The following is a 24,432-nucleotide window of genomic DNA, read 5'->3' on the forward strand; positions in this document are numbered from 1 at the left end:
AGTTAATGAACCGTAAGGTTTCATCCACTAAATGTCCAGGCCTGAAGAATCTACAGTATATACAAGTCATACAAGCGCTTCCACTGCAGCACGCCTGAACGTGTACAAGGGTTTGAGAGCCCGTTCATCATTGCTTGCAGCTTTAATTTTGATTTGTCCTGGTCAGATACAACTCTCCCATGTGCTAATTTCTGGATTACGCAAGCAACTTTCCGCTCATCTTGCAGCACATGTGGGAACCCCAGAAATACTTATTTTTTTTGTATTTTTTCATGATATATGGACAAATATTATTGTTTCAAATTTGAAAATCATGGAATGATGCGAAGTGAAGTTGAGAAAACATGTTAAGATTTAAATTAAACTCTCCATAACACATTCATTGAGATTTTTAGTGTTTATCAACCAAATAAAAATGTGGACCCAAATACCAGTCCAAATGAAAGAGATAAGGGTTTTGATGGTTTGCTCACATGTTCAGGTAAATGGAACTTGTTGCAGGAGGCTTGTAGGGGTTTGAGGCTCGGGTGGGTGGTGTTTGACAGGAGAGCCACGACCCGCAGGATGAATGGTGTGGCTTCCTCTACTGGAGGAAAGAGGTTATGTGGTGAGGACGAAGTAGTGGAGCTTGTTAGTGGAAAGCACTGGAGATATCAAGTCCTGGAGTTCTGGACAGGAACAAGACCAAAAACGTTTACCAATACTACTGAGGAATGGAAGCAGTCTGGAAATGTGCAGGCTAAGAACATTTATTGATTATCCTCAGATCTGCAGGTGAGAGAATGAGGAGAACTTGAGCATCCATAACATTCCCATTATCTGCATAATTAAAGGGAGAACCCACACCAGCACCACACCACTCCAGAGACACAGACAGGCATCCAAACCACCAGGGAAACAATCTCTTTAATGAATACACATTTTAAAGAAAATTTTAATTTAACGTTTCCATAGCATTAAATTAAAATGTTTCAAAGTGTACAGTTTTAGTCAAAATTCTTTATAAAGGAGTTTGATGTTTATGTTTCTTTCTGATTTTAATGGACTGGTGATGTGTCCAGGGTGACCCCTCTTCCTCTGCTTCTATCCCATTTTGGTGTCAGAGCTCAGGCAACTGATTTTGCACAGTGTTATCCAAATTAAGAAAACAAATGGCCAGTTTAAATAAATGTAGTCCAAACTTCAGACTTTACTGCACGTCTGCACAGACGCCAGTAAGTAACACCAGTTATTCATTTGTTTATTAGACACTGCCAATGGCTGGCTAGTAACCAGCCATCAAAGGCTTTGCCCCAATACCACAGAGCCATCACTAAAATAAAGCTGAGTTTCTCTTTTCTCCCTCCCTCTCACACTGCCATCTCTCATTCCTCCCCTCGGGGTTCGTCTATGAAATTAAAATAAAAAGAACGAAGCTCCCTTTGAAGAATGGACAGATAGAGAGAGGGCTAAAACGACAGAATGAAAAAGAGACAAGGGGGAGGAGTGAGCAGTTGGGGGCCTTGTGAAGAAAGGGTGAGCAAGGGCCAGAACGTGAGAAGGGGAGAGAGAAATTTGAGGGGCTGGGGGCCAAGCAATGCGAGCGCAATTAAAAGTGCACACACCGGCAAAAATCTGGGTGCTTTCAAGGCAGAGTAGCCGCAGACATCTTCAGGGAACTCATCACACTGCGGCAGTGTGTTTGAAGATGTGGTAGGCTTTGCTAACTGACGGTTTATAACAGTCCAGGAGGTGCCGCAGCTCTCTATTAGGCCTCTCTGAACCGTCTACTTTAGTTTTTTTCTTTCTTTCTTCTTTGCTTGATTCATTACTTACCAGTTGGCACCGTGGCCAAATGTTGAGAGTAGTGGGTCAATTTGGACCACATTTGAATTGATCTTTGACTTCTTCAGGGCCATCCGTCTTCAGTGACAAGACAGGCAAAGAGTTGTAAAAATGATGGCATAGCCTCCACTGAGCTTTGATCAGATCACTGTGGAGTCAAGCTGGCATTGCAGAAAGAGACTTTGAGACTTTGAGACAAACTGAATCCACAAAAGGTCAGCTCGAGAGTCCAATACTGATGTCTTATTCAAATAAACAAGTCCTTATTTTCAGAGACTCCCTAAAACAATCCTGCAAGATTATCCACATTGTTGTGTTTTCCTGGGCAGCTCGGTGGTGCAGTGGGTTAACCCTTGTGCTGTCTTCGGGTCAAAATTACCTTTCTCCTATCCTTCTTTCCTCCTGCTCTCTCCTTCCTTCCTTCCTTCCTTCCTTCCTTCCTTCCTTCCTTCCTTCCTTCCTTCCTTCCTTCCTTCCTTCCTTCCTTCCTTCCTTCCTTCCTTCCTTCCTTCCTTCCTTTCTCCCTTCTTTCCTTCCTTCCTTCCTTCTTTTCTCCCTTCTTTCCTTCCTTCCTTGTTTTCTCCCTTCCTTCCTTCCTTCCTTCCTTCCGTCCTTCCTTTCTTCCTTCCTTCCTTCCTTCCTTCCTTCCTTCCTTCCTTCCTTCCTTCCTTTCTTCTCCCTTCCTTCATTCCTTCCTTTCTTCCTTCCTTTCTTCCTTTTTTCCCTTCCTTACTTCTTTCCCCCCTGCTCTCTCCTTCCTTCTTCCCTTCCTCTTTTTTCCCTTCCTTCCTTCCTTCCTTCCTTCCTTCCTTCCTTCCTTCCTTCCTTCCTTCCTTCCTTCCTTCCTTCCTTCCTTCCTTCCTTCCTTCCTTCCTTCCTTCCTTCCTTCCTTCCTTCCTTCCTTCTTTTCTCCCTTCCTTCCTTCTTTCTTTCCTTCTTTTCATTCTTCCTTCATTCCTTCCTTCTTTCATCCCTTCTTCTCTTCCTCCTTCCTTGACCTGAAGACAGCACAAGGGTTAAGCAGCGGCTCATATACTGAGGCTACAGTCCTCCTGCAGTGGTTGCAGGTTTGAATCCCAGCCTGTGCACCTTTACTGCATGTCATCCCCATTCTCTCTTTCTACCCCCTTCCTGTCTGCAACTTGAATAAAGGGCCACTAGAGCCCCAAAAAATCTTTAAAAAAAAATTATTGTGTTTTCCACCCAAACATAATGTCTGTTACAGTCAATATTTAATCAAATAACTGCCTACATATTCACCATTATTATGGCTCTTTGTTGGAAGAACATTTCTGCACAGAAGTAGTAAAACGATGAATGGCCGCAACAAACGAAGGAATTTAATACAAATGAGAGGTTTAAGTTGTTACTGAGAGACCTAATGCTTTTTTCTCATTGTCTGCAAAAGTGACTCCAATCAAACTTTTTTAAAGGAAATATTGTAAATAATTAGACCATAGTGACATGTTGAAGTGACGTAATTCCTGCAATAATATCAATAGCAATAGCAATCATATTTCTCTTGACAATCTTTCAGTCTGATTACAATATTACAATATTTACATTAAACTGATGAGAGAAGTCAACCACAAATTGCTGTCAGCTGTCTACAAGAATGACTGTTTTCTAAGTGGCTTTTGCTAGACTTCATGTTTTACAAAGAACTTCATGAAGACTGCTTATTACTGTGGTGGCCTTGAAGGTCATTTTTAGAGGAAGGTAGATGTCTTCAACCCCCAAAAAATGAACATGGAAGTGGAAGCCTAAGGCTTTGGAGTTGTTTGGCTTCCTTAGGAACAGGGTGCCCAAGAAATCTTTTGCTTCTGGTTTGGCAAACAAGACAATGACCCAAAACGACTAAATTAGTCGAAAATGCTTTGAATGACCCAATGCAATTAACTCAATTAAAAAGTACTTTATTGATCCCCATAAAGAAATAAAGTAACACTGCTATTTAACCCCCCTGATACCCTTTAGTTCAGAGAGTCCCCGTATATGTGCGGAGGTCAGGTTGCTTTTACGACACTGTCCAAGATTTAGCCTTGTTTGGTCTGTTGCTCAGTCATTTTAGTTTTGATCTGTAATTACTTTCTTGAGTCTTTTTCACCTCTGTCATGATTTAGGGTGGCACTTTTGTTCAACCCAGACCTGTGGAGTCTAGTGAATGAAGTGGCAGAAAAGGCCAGTCATCCTCAACAAAAAGTGAAGCGCTTGAAAGGCGGGTTTAAAGAATCGATAAAGTGGTCGTGACTGATCACTCGCCCATGTTTGACTGAGCATGGTGGATAAACCCAGCTGTGACTTCTCACAGCAGCTTGATAACTGTGTGGATATCAGCAAACTCTGGTTTTTGATGGGAAGAAAGGTAAGAGAAGCTGGCAGGTGTCATTTAGAGTGACGGCTTGTCCGTTTCGATGAATTTTCTCTCATTAATGTTACACTGTACCCGACACAACATCCATGCAGTCCCGTGGCTTGTAAGTACCGCTGTGGCACTTCAAATTTGGATTTTTGTCTCTTTTTCTTCTCTTTGTTGTTCTTATTAGGATTTGCTCACAAACTTCACACTTACACTGCATATGTCTCATAAAATGCAAAATTTCTAAGATGAACTGATAAACAAACGAATAAGAAGATGTGACCAAAAAAACAACAACATGAAACCGAGCTTTAACTACGGAAGAGTATTAGGGCCATGCAGAGAATAAATATTTGAGAGGGGAAGATTTTTTTTTTATTGTGCACTTCGAGAAAAAAGTCGAAATGTCGAGATTAATGTTGAAATACAATTTCGAGAAATAAGTCGAAATGATGAGAAAAAAGTTGAAATGATGAGAAAAAAGTCGAAATGTTGAGATTAAGGTTGAAGCACAATTTCGATAAAAAAGTCGAAATGTTGAGGAGAAAAAAGTCAAAATGACGAGAATTTGTTGAAGTACAATTTCGAGAAAAAAGTCGAAATGTTGAGAAAAAATTCAAAATTTCGTGAATAAAGTTGAAATGTTGAGAAAAAAGGGGAAATTTTGACTTTATTCTTGAAATTGTATTTCAACATTATTCTCGACATTTCGATTTTTTTCTTGAAGTGCACAATAAAAAAAAATCTTCCACTCTCAAATATTTTTTCTCCTGCCTGGCCCTAATACTCTTTCGTATTTAACACCTGCAGTTCAAGTACAGATTCAAATACATCGCAAAAAAAGAAGACAAAAAAACTGCAGTCTCGACCGAACTCTGGCCATCAGGTCCATGTGGCTACAGAGTGTCCAGTTTAAAAAAAATCTCAGGAACTTCACAGCAGAGTCAATGAGACTCTGAAATGTGATCGGTCACAAGGCTGAACCCGGCCCTCTAAATCTCGCTGGCTGCCATAATTCAACACCTTTTTGAGAGAGGCTGCTCCTCACTGCTGATGTTCCCCAATTGCACCATTTGCTTTATATTTCCCCTAGCAACCAAATGTTTCCAGCGCTCTTGAGAAAATCACTCCTTTGCTGGCGCCATATTGACTAGTTCAAATGTTACACTTGCCAAAGGAAGGAAGGATAGTTGGACAGTGATGCTGAGTATGAGCGGACTTGATTACTTGTTTTCCTCCTCATGGGCACATCTGTGTTTTCATCTTTGGTCAGAAAGCTGTAGCACAAACAGGCCCAGTAGTGTGTGTGTGTGTGTGTGTGTGTGTGTGTGTGTGTGTGTGTGTGTGTGTGTGTGTGTGTGTGTGTGTGTGTGTGTTCTTGCGTGGTCTGTGGGCCACTCTCTCCTTTCCTCACCTTGTGGAAGCTATAATAGCCAGTGATGGATTGCAGAGCTGACACGTCTAATTACATCCCTGCATTCTCCGTACCGTAATGACAGCTGCTATAAGGACAAACTTTACCTGCCACCACACTTCACTGTACTCCAGAAACATATACACATTTACGTTAAAAGGTACCATATTTTCCGCATTATAAGGCGCACCTTCAATGAATGACATTTTAAAACTGTTTCCATATATAAGGCGCAGCACATTATAAGGCGCACTATATAGATATTTTAAAATACCGTACTATAGTGGCTGGGGTTGAGTTACGTATCTACCTGATGGAGCTGCGCTACAGGAAATGCTACAAAATCCTACAGCAAATGCAAAAAAAAAAAAAAGACAGAAGAAAAGTACCATATGTCAAACTTTATTAACAAAATAAAAACCAGCTTTGCTCCGTCTCGTCAAAGTCTCCATTATGCAAGTCAGCGTCGCTGCTGTTGTCTTGAACGTCTGTGATGATTCCTGACGTTTTTAGCGCCATTACTTCAGCGACACCAACTACATTACCCACAATCCCCCTGACTACAGTAACAGAAATTACCGTAATGATCATATATAAGGCGCACTGCATTATAAGGCGCACTGCTGGTTTTTGAGAAAATGAAAGGCTTTTGGGTGCGCCTTATAGTGCGGAAAATACGGTACATGTACGTGTAATGCACTATGACGGCAAGACAAATTCTATGTGAATCCTGTGAAATAACCAGGTTTTCTGTGTTAATTTGCCATAAAACATGATCTGATCTTCATCTGTGTCATGGTGATGGACAAGCAGTTTCATGTGAATCTTGCATGAAGGAGATCTCTGAAGGCAGCCAATCAAGAGTATTTATTTGCTTGAAAGGGTTAAAAAATTTTCTCTGAGACTTTTTACTTGACAGTTAGATTAATGGAAAGTTTATCTCTCCAGCTACTCGTTCTAGAAGTGAGCGTTCAGGAAAGATGACTCCAGAGAAACAACGCAGAGTCCTTATGGAGGTAAAGAAAAACTCTCAAGGACCTGCTAAAGGTTTGAAATCAGTGGAATTTTCTATGGCAGAAGATCAGGAAGGAAACCGCTTACTGCTATTCCAAAGGATATATTAAATTGAAGAGGTAAAATTGTTCAGGGAGAATATTCTGCACCGAAAAGGGCCCAACTTCACCCAGTGGTGAGGTACGGTGGAGGGAGATTCATGATGCGGGCCTCACTACATTTAGTTTGTAACTTGGGTGAAGATCAGTTCACATTTGATGGCACATTAATGCAGCAAATAATTTATTTTCAAGTGGTTTACTTACCTTTCTTCTTGCCACTGTATCAGCTTTGTAAAAACTTAAAATAGGTTGTTTAATAAATAAGACTACAAATCAACCTGCAGTGAATGAAGATACTTTTCTTGACAAGCTTTCCTTTTGCTGCGGCCAGAGAGAGTGCAATTAGTCTTAGTAAGTAAGAATAAAAAGCTGAGGATGGGGAGAGGAGAAAGGAACAAGAATGGGAAAGAAAAAGTTTAATGAGGAGAGGAAATCAGACATTTTTGGGAGGAATGAATGTGATCAGAAAGAAGGCAACAACACAAAGGAAGACCCACACTAAACTTGTAACCTTCATCCTGGAGTAACAGGAAGTAATGTCTTTGACCTCTGCATAATATAACATGTATTCATTTAGTTAATATTATATCATTTTTTTATCCAAAATAACTTATAAATCATGATACAATACACTCAAGCCAGAGTAATATAGGAGACCGTGTAGCATGAATGAAGTACAAAGTCATCAGAAAGAAGTTGTGAAGGACAGAATAAAACAGTGTAGATGAGTGCAATAAAATAAAGTCCCTTCTTATGTTTGGACTGATGTGTTTTTTTGTGAAACTTCCTGCTATAGCATATCAGATAACTTTAACTTGGTTTTAGCTTCTCTAAATGTAATGCATTGACTAGCTCTGGGGTTGTAGAAGTGTCCTTGTTAGTCAGATGTGGTTTGTTGTTTAATTTCAGCTTTTAAAATGCTGGTATAGTTTGCACACTTTCACTAGACCTGGCAAAAAGAAGGGAAAAAGAAGAAGAAGAGAATAAATGTTTACTTGTAGAGACATATAGGCTACATTACAGCTATCAGCGTTACCCCATTGAAAGCTGGCCACTTGTTTCTGTTGTAAACTAAATTCCTCCTCCTTCAGTAGTGTCTGGTGGTTCTGTAGCTTTGACTTTCTTTGCTGGTTTTACTGTTTTTTAGGCCAAAGAACAATCTTCACGTACAGTACGTCTGTGGGTAGGACTCGTACACGAGCGATTTCATGAGTAGTCTCATCTCTTCCCGTGTTTGATCACATGGGGGCGTGTACTTTAATATTTAAGCTGGATTCCAATTATGCTAGTATGATGTAATGCAGTGTCTCCCAACCTGGGGTCCAGAGATCTCTGGGGGGGCGCGAAACTTTGTCTGCTTTGAGGATATGCAGTTGTAAAAATGATATTTGCACATGTTAAATAAATAAAAAAATCACAATAACACACCTAATGGAATACAGTAATCCAAGTCTGAATAAACCCACTTAGAAATATATTTTGGTCATTTTAAAATACTAAGTTATTTATCAGGATAAAAACTTAAAAACGTATTATTATATCATTATTCAACATTTAATCATACTACTACTCCGACAGGTTGTTAAAGGGAAAATGTTAAAAAATGTTGCTCTCATATTAAAGGAGCATGAGGCTCTCTAGAAGAAATGAGACTCTCTAGCGCCACCCTTCACCACAACGGCCGTTGAGGGTACTGCAGCCAACAGTGAAGCCGGCACGGGAGAACGGGGAGAACGTGCATGCAGCGTCATGTGACGTCACATCTGCAGGACAGCGCGGGAAATTTGGGCCCGAATTGCAGCACATTTTGCAGCACACAGCCTGTTCAAGGCAAAGGAGAGATAAACTAGAGGGCTCATTCTTTTGGGTTTGGAACGCTTTATCTGACATTATTACTAGAAAACATAAAACGTATACAGATTTTTTTCATAAATCCTGCCTCAATCCTGCCTCATGCTCCTTTAAAAGAGACATTTTTCAGAAATATTTTTTGTCCTTGCAATTATTTTTTGTGCGTATTTTATACATTGGTGACAAAAAATGAAGGTGAGAAAAACAAAGTACAGGGTAAACCAAAGAGAAATGTATCAAAAAACATAATTAATTTTTTCAATTAAAGGTTTGTAACAAATAACTTTACTCTTTTGCTGCTAGTATGTACGGGTCGGGGGGCCCGGCTGGTCTTAGACACAAGTAGGGGGGGAACAAAGAAAAAAGGTTGGGAACCACTGATGTAATGGATCGATCCCAAAAAATTAAATGCTGGAAAAAAAGAGAAAAGAATGAACTTCTAATCTCTGAAATATGTAACCTGAGATACGTCAACGAATACGTGATGGCTTTGCCCCAATTTGCCCCAGTTTGTCCCAATAGCTGGGAACTGATAGGTTATGTGTGCCATGACTGTGACCAAACACAGAAAATCCCGCTTGGATTTATAGTTTTGAAGGGACCACAACCTTCCTCCAAGCTGCATTCATCCCATCACTGAACAGAGGGAAACCTGATACATCCACGAGTATTCACACCCCGATACTCTGATACGAGAGCAGCGGACCTGAACCTTCCTGAATGCAACGACGCAGACAGCAATGTCAACTTTGATTGGATAACTGCTTTGCAATGAATCCCCTCGTTTGTCGTGTGCAATGGACAGACACCATCAGTTCACGACCCGATCCCCACGAGAACCGCAGACCAGGTTTTTATGTTGCTTTACCAAAAAGAGAACGGAAAAGAACGTACAGGACTGTCTCAGAAAATTAGAATATTGTGATAAAGTTCTTTATTTTCTGCAATGCAATTAAAAAAACAAAAATGTCATACATTCTGGATTCATTACAAATCAACTGAAATATTGCAAGCCTTTTATTATTTTAATATTTTTGGTCACATCTTCTTACTCGTTAGTTTATCAGTTCATCTTAGAAATCTTGCATTTTATGAGACAACCAGGACTGTCTCAGAAAATTTGAATATTGTGATAAAGCCATTTATTTTTCTGTAATGCAAAAATGTCGTACATTCTGGATTCATTACAAATCAACTGAAATATTGCAAGCCTTTTATTATTTTAATATTGCTGATCATGGCTTACAGTTTAAGAAAACTCAAATATCCTATCTCAAAAAATTAGGATATTCTGGGAATCTTAATCTTAAACTGTAAACCATAATCAGCAATATTAAAATAATGTAATAATTGTAATGAATCCAGATTGTATGACATTTTTGTTTTTTTAATTGCATTACAGAAAATAAAGAATTTTATCACAATATTCTAATTTTCTGAGACAGTCCTGTAGATGTGAGAGGAAAAGAAAATGAAGGACAGAAGGAGGGAGGGAAGGTGAAGACAAAAGAGAGTCTAAGGTAAATAGACTTGAGATAAAAGTGGAAAAAAAGTGGTGAAGAGGGTGGAAAGAGGAGGACAGTCAAAAACAAATTACATTTGCTGTCAGTATAGGAAGAGATGTGAAAAAAATGGCAAAACAAGCTGCAACAAAGAGAAAAAAAACGTGATGAGATGTGCAATGCAGAAGAGAGGGATAAAGTAGAAATGACAAGGAGCGGCAGATTGCTGAAAAAGAGGGAAGAGTAGAGGGGATGGGAGGAGAGCTGGTGTTATTTCATGTCATAGTTAGCGTTTCCGCCACGGAGATGGCACATAAAAGATGACTAGGCTCAGCTGCGGCCGATCGCAAGCGCCGGCGCGAGCGAGGTCTGAGAGGACGACTCAACAGGCTATTAGTGTTCCATAAATGAAAATTTATGCACCCATGTTGAAATCCAGCCATAGGAGCTTCATCACGGGCTCCTTCAGAGTGTCTTCTGCCACTAATTACGAGGTCAAAAAAGCAATTTGTACCATCGGAGAACAGTCTCGGTCTCTTTCTCACATTCTCCTCTCCGTGTCACTCTGACACTAACACACATGCAGCCAAGGATGGAAAACTGCACGCAAACACCTCGCATGTTATGCAAAGTCACCAGCTGCTGGTAACACCTCCCCGACGGTCCGGCAAGGGGGGGGGCGAGGACAGAAACCGGTGGTGGTGGTGATCATGGATGGATCGGTGAGAAGAGGAGACGAAAGATTTGGAGAGGACAGCGTTGATGACGAGTTCTGCAGTCGTAACCTCGTACACTCACTAATGCCACTCCTTTTATACAGTTTTTATTGACTACGTGACTTAAAAACAAAGAAAAGTGAGGCCGAGGGGAGAAAGCCATGCAGGGTTGCCCCCCTCGCTTCTGCAGGAACTGAGGTCACTACACATATTTGTGCTGGATGCACGCTGTGGCGAGGAAAAGTGGATAACATGCACTTTCAGAGTCATGCACAAAATTTGTGTTTGCGTGCTCTCAACAGCCTTGCACATGGTGTAAGGGACAGGCCAGTGCTTTCAAAGACATGTCAACTGGACACATTAACTCATAAAATACCCCCTTGCCATGAAATATGCAGCACCGGGCCACGAGGATGGAAGTCGACTATCCATAATTGATGTAAATGAGGAGCTCTCCCATGGCAAACACTGTGCAAATCTGTCCCTCCTTTTGTGTGTGTGTGTGTGTGTGTGTGTGTGTGTGTGTGTGTGTGTGTGTGTGTGTGTGTGTGTGTGTGTGTGTGTGTGTGTGTGTGTGTGTTCGTGTGTGTGTGTCGCAGAGGAACCAGACTCGGGGCTGAATTTTAAGTTGCCAGAGATAAGGTCATTCCTCGTGCCATCATGTACTCGTGCTTTAGAAGATTTGAAGTGTAGCTAAGAACCAAATCAAGACAAAGCAAGACACTGCCGGGCACAAAGTTGTGATTAGCCTCCGGTACGAGAAGAGACGCGGAGGATGGCGGAGAGGAAAGGAAGACAGAGTGGCCCAACAAGGTGACACATGCACAAATTGAAATCTTCTCTACTGACCTTGCATGAATTGATAACATCCTGACACTTCAATAATGAATCAAACCCCCCAACACAGCCACCAACCGTCTTTTTTTTTTCTGTTTCAATGTCTGCCAGCTGGTTGTTTCAGTTCGCTGGCCTGCAAGCAGAATTAATATTTTAGGAAGCATAACCGCTTTCTCTCTCTCCGTCAGCGTCTCTGACATGCAAATGACTATGATGATCGTGGTCACACAGGATAAGTGATGCAAGGGTGATAACGCGTCCTCCCGACAAGCTGATGCCTCTTTCTGTTTTTTCCTTCTGCGTACCTTCAGCAGTAAAGATTTAAATCACCAGACAAAGAAATCATGGTTATTCTTTACAGTCGGATGTATTTCTTTACTATTAGCAGTTGAAATGGATGGTGGAGTCTAGGGGTGTAACAATATATCGTGCCACGAAATTTCCCGATACAAAAACGTCACAATACGTGTCGTGGAGGTGACAAACTGTATCACGATATTGGGTTATTAATATTAACGTGCAGCGTATTGATGACGACCGCACCCCGACCCGCGGACCAAAATCTTCGTCCGCTCAGAAGAAACTAGTCCCGTTTTGGTCCCGATCACGGGACTCTTGCAGGGTTTTGAGCTCTGAACTTTTACTTATGTAAGGCTGGTGTAGAGTTAAGCCTTACCTTATTAAATTAAACCTTTTTGGGGTCGTGAGTAGGATAAACACGGGGAAACTTCTGCTGAGTTCTAGTGTACTTTAATGTCCCTCAACAGTGTAGGATTTTAGAACATCAACACAGCACCTAGTGCCGTACTGTGGCGTATCACTCCGCCCAATCTAAAACAGACTAATCACTACAGATAAACTGACTAGTGTCATTATAGTCCCTGATTTACATCAGAACATAAAGAATATATTTATAAAATAATGAACCCTGAATTACCAAAATAACCTTCTTAACAAAAATAAATCTCTTCTTACACTTATAAGGTGAGCATGAATACAATCTTTTTTATGATGTAAAATTGTATGTATTTATTTACTTTTATTTATTTATTTAATTGTAGTTGTTAAATTTCTGGAAAATAAAAAAGTCAAATCATACATGAGAGAAACTATTCAGTTTGTGTCTAAATATTTGTACTTGTCTGAAACTGAAGATCATAATGCAAACCTGACATTTACTTTTAGTTCAGTTTGTGGAAAATGGTTGGCCTGGCTTTCTCTTTAAAACTTAAACAGTTATAAAGCATTACAAACTGTAACAATAGGGCAAAGGCACAGTATTGTTTTGTATTTTGTGTCTTTCAAATAAAATAGCTTTTTTTCCAGTCATGTGTTCCTCATTCAAGGTTGTTAAAAAAATACTGCTATAATATCGTATCGTATCGTTATCTCAATATCGTGTATCGTACCGTATATGAGATTAGTGTATCGTTACACCCCTAGTGGAGTCGCAGGGATGACCAGGACACCTAAATATGTCTATAGTACTATACTTAATACTTTAATATTTAGTTTTTTTAAGATTTAGACATTAAAACCACCGTGATCCAGGTAAGGAAAGCATTCAAACAAACACTTCCATCAGTATGGAACACAGATTTCTTCCGGCTCCTTCTAGCACCAAAGACACAAAAGCGTAGTGAGACACAAGCAAACCTCCTTTTGAGAGACAATCATTTGAAACTCAGACTGGATGTCAATAAACTGCCAAAATTGTGCAAAAATTCAATGATTTTTATTTCATGATCTTCTGCATCAAGGCCACGTCAAATAAGACGACCAGTAGATGTTAGCATTAAAAATGTTTTAAACTGTAAATGTAACTCTTGAGAAGAAGTTAACTATGAAATTATCCAAAAGCAAAGCTAAACACTTAGCTGCTGTATGATCTGACACTGCAGGCCTAGAATTCTGGATAGCCAGTGTAAAAGCTTAATCTTTAAAGCCTTTTTCCTTTAAAAATCATTAAACGTAAAAAAATATACCTGTGTAAGGCTGGACCTGGCCTGCAGATTTAAGACAGAGTGCTCTGATGGTCGATCTTGCTCGTGAGGTTTCTTAGGACACCTAAAAACATCCAACGCACAGGCTGATGAAGACAAAATCTTGACTTTTGAGGATACACGAGTGGGTCTTAACACTGATACAAAGGAACTTTCCCTGTTTTTAGTTCAGACGGTTCCTCTGTATGCGGGGCGGTTAAAGTTACTTTTATAACTTTGTCTGAGGTTTGCTCTTGCCCAGTCTCTTCGCTTGTTCTCGCTTTCTTCCCTCTTCCATCGGGACCTTTCCAGGTCACTTCTGCCACGGTTTCTTCTAATAGCCATGTGAAACTGCACCATGAACCCAGACACACTTGCTGCAACAGCTGAGCGATGGGAGTCCAGAGGCTTTTGCTTTTAACAGAAGACTGCAAGGGACACTTCTTAAAAGCAATACATTTCTTGAAATGACATAAAAAACGGATATTTTAACATGAAAAACTAATCGGTGTGGCTTCAAAGCTACAGTGACAATGAGTGTGGAGGTCCTCCAAGGTTTTCTTATCTGAGTTACAAATATGTAAAAAAAAAATAACACGCCGGACCTCTTTGATATTAGACTCACACAAAAACCACACAATTTCATTATTGAGCCATGGCCATTTTGAAAGCATTGTTACTGCTGAGGTGTGTCTTTTAAGAGCGTAATGTGACAATCAACTGGGCCTTTTCTTCCCGCCTCTTCAGGGCCAAATCAATGGCGATTGTTTCCCTCCGCTACCCTTGTGAATCAGCCAGAGGACGGAGCTTGGATGTAGTTACCGCCGTATCTCCCCTGCAAAGACTTCAAGGTCACTATCTGATTTATGCCAAGGCAGAGGAAGGAACACATTGCCTCTGGATTTTCCTTTCTTCTCGGCTAACCTTCTCCGTTCCCATTCTTTCTCTTGCCATCCGTTCTGCTGAGCGGCCACGCCTAATCAAGCCTCGACTGGAGTCTTGATTTTAATCACCCTTCCACGCTCCTTTGCCAAATTCCTACAGGCAAATAGCCATGTAAAATGTACCAGCAATCCCTCACCTTGTGTTGTGCAGCTATTTGTTGTTGGACTTTAAACTGTGTAAAATAATATATTATCGAATTCCGGGGGAGGAGAGTAGAGGGGAGACAGGCGAGGGGAGGGCAAGGCACAGAGGGATACCAAGGTCGGCTTGTTTTGCCTGAGGAGCTGTCGATCAATATCATTTGGTCAATAACTTCTTTATTACTACCACTATCACTCGGAGCTAAATAATTTTAGAGTTAAAACACTTTTTTTTCTTTCTGACTCTCTGGCTGTAAATGCTGTTCAAATATTGAACTGTGTGCCAACTAAAATGCAGGACGCCATCACATAAAAGCCAAGTGGATGCTTTGCCATCCCAGTTTTGCTACTCAAAGACATTAATTTAACTCGGGAAAAAAAGAACAACAAAATGTATTCCATCTCCGTGTTATCATTTGTCCTCACTCTATATTTCACATATTGATTAGCCCCTGCGTTTTGCATATTTATCGATCGAGGGCACGACTTGCCAATGTCTGATGAGTCTTTAATATAAGTATGAACTCGTAATGAGAAAGTGGGCAGCTTTAGAGAGAACTTTGCACATCACCCCTGACGGCTCGGGGCAAAGTCGCCCAGAGCCAGATGAGATGATACGCAAGCAGCTGCATTGAAGTTTGCAACAAAAAAAGACAGAAAGACATCAAAGATTTGGGATTTCTTGGAATTATTCTCACCAGCGATTCATGCTAATTCACATGAACAATTCTTGGTTTCCAAGAAGACACAATAAAGGTCAGAGTTGGCCGAGGGTGGTGGCTGAGTGAGTGATACTCTGAAGAGCGGCTTCTTCAGCTGGGACTTTTAAATCAGACTTTATTTCAGAATATTAAATGTCAGCGTAAACTTAGTTTAGTTTATTAGTTTATTTTTTTGCACAGTTTTAAAAATATACAGGAAATATCAAATATAAATACTATAGGTGCAGGAAGAGGCAAAAAACCCAATGGGCTTATTTGAAGCCTCCACCGAAGTTATTAAAATTTAATGTGTTATAAAGAACACAAGATTTACATACAAAAACAAAAAGTATAACTACACAAAAGTGATGGCAAACTAATAATGCAATATTTAAATAATAAAGAATAAAGACAAAAAAATAAGTGTGTGTGAGTTTGCATGGGATATTGTTTTTACAACTTATATTACTTATATTGACTCCTGAGCAAATAAGACATTACATGTTACTATGAGTGAAACACACACACAAAAAAAAAAAAAGAACATGGATACATGCAGGCCAGCTGACAGTCTTGCCTGGGCCCCGGACAAAATATTCTAAGATGGGCCCCCCTGCGCACGGATCTCTCCTTCTCCCTCTTCCTCTCCTCTCCCTCTGCTCTTCAGGTTTTTATACAAGCTAATGGACGTTGACATTAGAGATAGCCAGTTAGGTTAAGTTACAAGGTTGGTAAACGTTGGCTGCGCTGTTTCTTACCTTGCTTTACACTGACTTTATTAATTCCAGCTTCACCGACACCACCCTTTTTAAAATATTTCTGTAGAGAATCTATGAGGCCTCTATTTTCTTCTTCTCTTCTTTTCTGAGCACCGGACTTGTGCTGACCGGACATTTTGACCATTCTAATGGTTGAATTAAATGATAACATCAAATTTTGATCAGCGGCCAAACCATTTTTGTGTTGGGGGTTCTTGACCACAAGGACAAATTATTCCATAATTTAATGAGAATTAAAAAAAAAAAAAAAAAAATTCCAGTTCTGGGCCCCACCCCTACCCTGGGCCCGGGACATCGGCGGGCGTGGATACATGTACAACATTACATTGGGAAAACAGTTCCAAAACAGCAGTCAAGCGGTCCTTCAAACGTCTTTTGTAACATTTCAAAGAGGAAGAACTCTTTGCCAAGTGGGAAAAATCATTCCACAATTTAGTGCCCCTAAATCTCACCGAAAATTGACCTCTGCAAACTGGAAGCTCGGTACAAGCTTTTGCTGTTTGAACAGGGATGTGTGCGACGGCCATCCCTTCAGTCATCAACATGAGCTGGGTCCAGTCGTCCCAGTTCATCCATCCAGTATTGGTTTCTTCCTATTTAGGGTAATGGGAGTCTGGTGAGGCTCAGATGCCTTGAGATCAACGACGGGACGCACACCAGTACCCCACTGGTGGCCATACCTGGAGAAAACCCACACAAGCACAGTGAGATCGCACAAACGCCACATGGAAAAAAAGGCCAGCTGAGATTTGAACCAGTAAACTCTTAGATCTGAGACAACACAGCTAACGCTTCAATTTGGTGGCGTCAGCTGGAAATGGGGTAAGAGAGGATTTCCAGTTTAAAGTTTTTCTTTATCATTTTATTGTTTGAAATGGTTTTTAATATTCCAATCACTGTTAATTACATAAAAGTTATGAGACTGATATGAAAAACATCATTATTATTTCACTGCTGCTTGTTTCCATGGTAATCACATCTATTCGTTTCACACACGTGTGCATGTGACCAACAACGTAGACAAGCAGGTACAGGTGGAAATATCATTTGCCGTCTCCACTTCCACTCCAGATCTCGGTGGCCAATTCCCATTTATATCCGATGTTTTTATACGTTGCTTACTTCGTCTTTCACCAGCAACTCGTAGCAGATATGTGCATTTGCTGGTTAACTGCTGGGAAACAACGACGCCGGGTAGATGAACTTGGCCTCTGTTCTGGAAACAGTCAGGCAGCAAGGAGGGAAAAATCACTCGGTTTTCAGTGGAGGCAGACCTGTGAAAGAGAAGATAGAAGTAGATGGACCTGTGCTACACAAGAAGTTCTTCTTGAAGTTCTGGACGACACAATAAAACCTATTATCTGTTCCCTTCTGAAGCATTCTTGGTGGTCAGCAAATCATTAGTTATGTTTCCAAGCAGAGAAGACAGAGGGGATACTGTCCTCCTGGGATTTCATCTACTACTCATTGATTGTTCCTATTTGTCTTACTGTGTTGAATTGTGGGGATCCACCTTTAAAACCACCTTAAATTCAATAATAAAACTTCAAAAACGAGCCATACGTATCATCAATAAAGCTGATTACTACGCTCACACAGATCCACTTTTTCTAAATTCTCATGTTATTAAATTTTGTGATTTGTTTTATTTTAAAATCATGCAAATTATGTTCGGAGCAAAATCAAAAATGCTCCCTGACACAATACAGAGGGTCTTTTCAATTCAGGAAACTCCCTATAATCTTAGAGGTGTCTGCAATTTCACAGTACAAATGGCTAAAAAAGGTATGAAAAGGAGATGCGTCTCCATTACTGGAGTTAAATTCTGGGATGACGCCAACATAAATTTAAAAACATGTCATTCTCTTTTGGTTTTTAAGAAAATGGTTTGTAAAGCTATTTTTGAAGCTTATAAGTGCAATTGACTATCTGTAAATGTTTCTTTGCTTTTCTGTTGTTTCTTTGCCTTTTGCTGTTTCTTTGCTTTTCTTGTGTTTCTTTGCTTTTCTATTCTCTTTTTGGTTTTCTGGAGGTCAGTAGCCACAAAAAGAAAGTTGGTAATATAGGATAGGCTTTTATAAGCAGTTTGCTTCAGCCTATGCCCTTTCAGTCATTGTTCAACACATGATAATTGGTTTTGTATGAAATGTTAATGCTGTGCACAATGTTTTTTTTTTTTTGGTGTTTTGTGTTGTCATGACTGAATAAACTTCATTCATTCATTCATTCATTCATTCATTCATTCATTCATTCATTCATTCATTCATTCATTCATTCATTCATTCATTCATTCATTCATTCATTCATTCATCTACCATGGGGAAAATGCTCTACGTTCTCTTAGACAGCAGAGGTAAATGCAATCCACGTGTGAATGAGGCCTGAAATAGATCTTAAAATGCCCTGATCCTTGCTCTTATTTGATTGGTTACTGATCCACTGTTCATATTCCTCGTGAAGTCTAATATTGGCGAAAGAGTGATGCCCCTGTGGCTGCTGAATCGCTTAGACGAGTAATTATCCTTCCTTTTCACATATTACATGTGGTTCAGGTGTGAACCAGTGATGCTCAGTCCTTCCTCACTCAGAAGAAACAGAAAGGAAACCCTGTCCATCCCTGGCCATCATTTAGTCTATCTGCCTACGCTTTACACAAACATGGCCGTTTGCAATCACACCTGTCACCGGCCGCGGCCGGCTTGGAGCCACTTTGGAACATTTGCATATTTCTTGCGAGGACCATTACATAAATAATTGAGCTTCCCTTACAGATAAGGAGCAGACGGAAATCAGAAAGCTATAGGCTATGCTGTCATGAACTGTGGGGAAATATGGTGCAATCAAATCTGTGAGAAAGATGTAATAAACTACGTAATCCATGTAGGGCGAGGACGTTAACTGGAGTAGGTCATGTTCTCGTGTTCCTGTCTCCTGCAGGTGTGGTTCTTGATGGCGAGTTCAAGGAGGAGGATGAGCATTTTGGTTATGTACCTTCAAAATTCCTTTTGTTTCTGCAGATATTCCAAGCATTACCTACTGCAGGCTTCACAAGAAAATGTATCTTTACACGGAAAGCAAATACTTTCACAGCAATGAAATACAGGTGCAATTAATCAAACAGTTCAGTTCAGATTTTGAACATGTGGTCGAGCCTATACTTTTCAAAGCTATTTAGGAGAGCAAGGAGGCTGGACCTGCAGACCAGGGGCCTCATTTATAAAGCTTGCTTGTGCACAAAACAGGGCTTGAAAGATGTGCACGCTACCTTCTACGCAAAGGTTGGGATTTAAAAAAAAAAAACGAACCGAAAAATGTGTGTATCTCTAGGCCAACCCTGACCCTCGCGCACGAACATTTTGAAGATATGGGGAACTGGCGACGCAGGCGGTGAGGTGGTGAAATGAAGCCAGATTCATGTCATACTTTTAATGTCATCACATATCAGACTTATAATATAATAGCGCTGATCGTGTCCCTCTGTGTTTGAAGCTCAGCGTCAGTCAGGACTCTGGTGCTGCTGGTGCAGCCGCGGTGCAGGACACGCCGGGAACCTCCTCTTCCCCCACCGCGACAACTGGAGAGTGACTGAGGACAGAACAAATGAGTAAAACTCATTACATATATAAAAAAAATCTGTGTCCCTTTAGGGGCTCCGTACCTCTTGGCCTCCACCTTCAAGTCACACCACTTCTTTTTTTTTCTGCAAGAGATCTGTCCGTGGTGTTTAGCGCAGCAACGGCGTGCTGCCACTCACTCGCTTTATTTTATACTATTTATATACTTTTTCTACTTTTACTGTGACCACCAAATAATGTAGTTTTCCTGGCCTCCACCTCATCCACAACATCCCGATCTCAGTCTCCGTGAAACTTAGTGGCACGGTGGCTCGACACGTCTCATCATGCGTCTCATTCATCCTGACGCGCAAACAGGCTGCAGGAAGCCGCTGCGCATGCTCAGCAGGCTCATTTATATGCAAATACAGTCATGAACTACTTTGCATTGCCCATTTATGGTAGAAAGTGGGCGTGTAGAGGGCGGGATATGAGGCGAATTCACCTGGGCAACCTTCCAGCTGGACTGTGATTTATAAAGAATACATTGCGTGCAAGTGTGCGTGCACACGATTTTATAAATCCGGATTTTTTTGTGCGCACGCCATTTTCGGCTTTTGGGCGCACGTGCACTTTTAGTATGGATCCTACACACTCTTTTATAAATGAGCCCCCTGGTCTTCCCCTGCCACCATGACAGTCATAATATACAGAGTTGGTACTAACTCCCCAGAGCCTCCACAAGTCAATGATTCCCACAAGTCAGCCTCTTAGTGCTATCTGTTGTCTCATCCTTGTCCTCCCACGCCACCTCACAAAGTCAAATCATGCTGAATAGACATCAATAAATACTGCATTAGTATTTTTCACATCGAATGGAAATTGTTGAAGCTTTTCCGAACCCTGTGAACAGGTAAGAACTTCATTATATCCATGTACTCAACAGGTTTACAGCCCGCTGTTTTAAAGAAAGAGAGTGGAAGAATGGTCTGTCCTCCCGGAATACGACAAGCATGGGAAGTCAAGGTTTTTACATTATTTCATAGATAGCCAGGTATTCTTTGAATGTATATCCATCCTTTTTACACGTTGTATTATTATGACATTCATACATGGATAAGGGAGGGTAATGCACTTCGCAAGGGCACACAGAAGGAACGGAGGTTGTAACAAGACTACTTTTGGAGGTTCCAGATTAATGAACTTGTGCTTATCCTAAGGTCATTACCTGTGTCGTTCCCTCTTGGCATTGTATTATCACATCTGGGGCTCAATTTGCCCCAATAATAGCACAGTTAAAAAGCTTTTACGTTGCTTGTCTGGTGTTGTTTTCACCTTTTGAAAAGCTCCTCTTCAATCGTCTATATTCGTTATATTGGTCTTCGTCTCGATCTTCAATGTGCAGAACGAGTTACACTTAGAGTTTTACACCAGAACACTTATCAGCTGCAAAAGGACCTTGAATTTAAATGAAAAACAATGACCTACAGCCATACAACTAAGAACACCAAGTGTTCTTACAGGAAATTAGGGAGAGACGGGACTGGAATCTTTGCATCAACAAAATGATGTATCTTTGAATAAATACATTTGTGAACCTCTGCTAACTACTCAAAATGTTGGGTAATTAAAATGAGAGTGATGTTTTACACAGAATGAAGTAGTTTGCCTTCAAGCATCCCAACCTCAAAGGTAGCGACATCGCTTTAGGGGCTGAGGAGTGATTAGTGTAAGAGGAAGCAGGGAGGTGAATAAAGTTCTAATGTAGAAACCTGGGTTCGTTTTGCAACTTACTTTGGAGTGTTTATCCTCTTGGGTTCCTAAAGAATCCTGTAATTGAAACCTTGTGAAATGGCTGGGAGAAAACCATCTTTCTGCCTGATAATTTTAGGCAATGAACCCCAACCAGACAGAAGTCAAAAGCTGGTATTTTTGTGATTTATATGTCTGGAGAGGGGAAGTCTTTGCAAACATGCAAGTAAATTCTAAACAAAAACACACAATAGTGGAGTAAAAAGCGCAATAACTCAATTACATGTTGTCAGGTGGGAGGAAGAGAAGAAATCACACCTTATTGCCTGACAACAGGCTGCACATTGTGGCTTATGAAAGGACTGAAGGAAGTGAGGAACATATGGGGGGGAAAGACACACAGAGGAAGCAACGGCTAATTTCAGTTTCAACTTACTAACGGTAGTGTTGTTCTGTAGTTGTTTCCTTCCTCCCACCTCATCATAATCCTGGCCAGAATGAAGCGTCAACAAAAGAGGAATGGAGGAGGAACATTGAAAAGACAAGACGGATGATGATCTGGGTGGTGTCTGCAGCACGAGTACGTGAAGGTTGTACAACTGCTGCAACACATATTTTACTGCAATTATTTAGACATAAGCAAATATAGCATCAGCCTAAAGTAACGTAAATGAAACATGCAACTTACAATTTATGGATCAAGAGATATATGTTCAATTAAAAAAGAAGAAAAACAACCACTCTCCCTCTCCCACACACACACACACACACACACACACACTCAAATCCACACCTGCCTCTTCTCACATCCTCCGGGGGACGCGAGGTCTCGACCTTGAAACTCTAACTCAGTGCAGAGCAAAACGCTTCCACATTTTCCAAATATGCAAAGAGGAGCTTGTATGTTTTCATAAAGGACCTAAGAGGACACAGAGAGGGGCCCCCGACCGCCAAGTCTGTTTTAATCTGTTTTAATCACACTTCCTGGAATCATGCGCTTACACTTAAGTGCAGAATGTGTGGGCAGCGTGTTTGATGGCGAAAACTGTCACCTCGTACTGCACAAACGTTATACGTCTGGATCCAAGCTGGGCCTTCACCTCAGTAACCCATAGAGACCATAACCAGCTTGGCAATGGTTACCATCATGACCTGATACAGTTCAATGACACATATGTAGGTTGGGTTATATAACATTACATAGCATCGTGTAACACAAGCCCAGGCTGCTTTCTATATTAGCTTTCAACCATGAAGTGAGAAATCCAAGTTTTCTGGAGTGCTTTAAAAAGCTGAGTCGAAAGGGAAAGCTCTCGATTTACCGGTCAATCTACGCACCTACCCTCACCTATGGTCAGGAACTTGACCGAAAGGACAAGATCGCGGATACAAGCGGCCGAGATGAGTTTCCTCCGCAGGGTGGCTGGACGCTCCCTTAGAGATAGGGTGAGGAGTTCGGTCACCCGGGAGGAGCTCGGAGTCGAGCCGCTGCTCCTTCACATTGAGAGGAGTCAGCTGAGGTGGCTTGGACATCTGTACCGGATCCTCCTGGACGCCTCCCTAGGGAGGTGTTCCAGGCATGTCCCTCCTCCCTAGGGAGGTGTTCCAGGCATGTCCCTCCTCCCTAGGGAGGTGTTCCAGGCATGTCCCTCCTCCCTAGGGAGGTGTTCCAGGCATGTCCCTCCTCCCTAGGGAGGTGTTCCAGGCATGTCCCTCCGGTAGGAGACCCCGGGGAAGATCCAGGACACGCTGGAGAGACTATGTCTCTCGGCTGGCCTCGGCGCTGCTGAAAAGTCAGCTGGAGCTGTGAGCAGCTATGAAGAGACAGAGCTCCTGATGGATCTTGTCGTTCCTTATCGCCCTCTAGATCCCTTTTTAATTCTCTCCTCAGCACCAGGTTTATGAACATCTGCACCTCAGAGTTGGATCATGAAACAGACTTTTGCTGCCATTGCCTGTCGAATAAAATGAACAAGAACCTGTCGTCAGTCACTCTTCAGCTGATTTCCTCCTCCTGACTCAGACGTCTGACTCCAACCCCCCGACCAATCGGTGGCCTGTAGTGTGATGATGTCAGATACAGCCGACTCAGCTGCTTAGAACCTCGGCAGAGTAGTTACAGAAAAGTATCTACTCGGCACGTTAGACCCCTGGTGGGAAAGAACCAAACCGAGGCGAGTCGAGTTGGGCTGAGTAGATACTAGTGGAAAAGTGCCATAACAAGCTGGACGTGGTCCGTTGGTGCTGCTGTGTAAGTGGTGACCAAGTAGGAGAAATGCTGCAGTGTGAGAGTGTGAATGGCCAAATGGGAATCATGGAGTAAAGCACTTCTTAGAGGCTGGATAAAATTAAAATGCTGTTATAGCTGCGGGACCATTCACAACATTAAATAAACCATGTTGGGCTACCAATTGTGCTTCTGAGTTGCTCCCAGGCCAGTTGACAGTCCTGCCGGGGCCCCAGACAAAATAATCTAAGATGGGCCCCCCTGCGCCCGGATCTCTCCTTCTTCCTCTTCCTCTCTTCTCCCTCTGCTCTTCAGGTTTTTATACAAGCTAATGGACGTTAACATTAGAGCTAGCCAGTTAGGTTAAGTTACAAGGTTGGTAAACGTTGGCTGCTCTGTTTCTTACCTAGCTCTACGCTGACTTTAATAATTCCAGCTTCACCGTCACCACCTTTTTAAAATATTTGTGTAGAGAATCTATGAGGCCTCTATTTTCTTCTTCTCTTCTTCTCTTTTCTCTTCTTTTCTGAGCACCGGACTTGTGCTGACCGGACATTTTGACCATTCTAATGGTTGAATTAAATGATAAAATCAAATTTTGATCAGCGGCCAAACCATTTTTGTGTTGGGGGTTCTTGAACACAAGGACAGTTAGGAAGAAAACAAATAACAAGCTTATGTAACTCAAATACTACATATTCTTTCCACAAATAGGCATATTTAGAAACATTTTG

The sequence above is a fragment of the Cololabis saira genome, chromosome 17 (assembly GCF_033807715.1).
Source record: "Cololabis saira isolate AMF1-May2022 chromosome 17, fColSai1.1, whole genome shotgun sequence".
Classification (NCBI taxonomy): domain Eukaryota; kingdom Metazoa; phylum Chordata; class Actinopteri; order Beloniformes; family Belonidae; genus Cololabis; species Cololabis saira.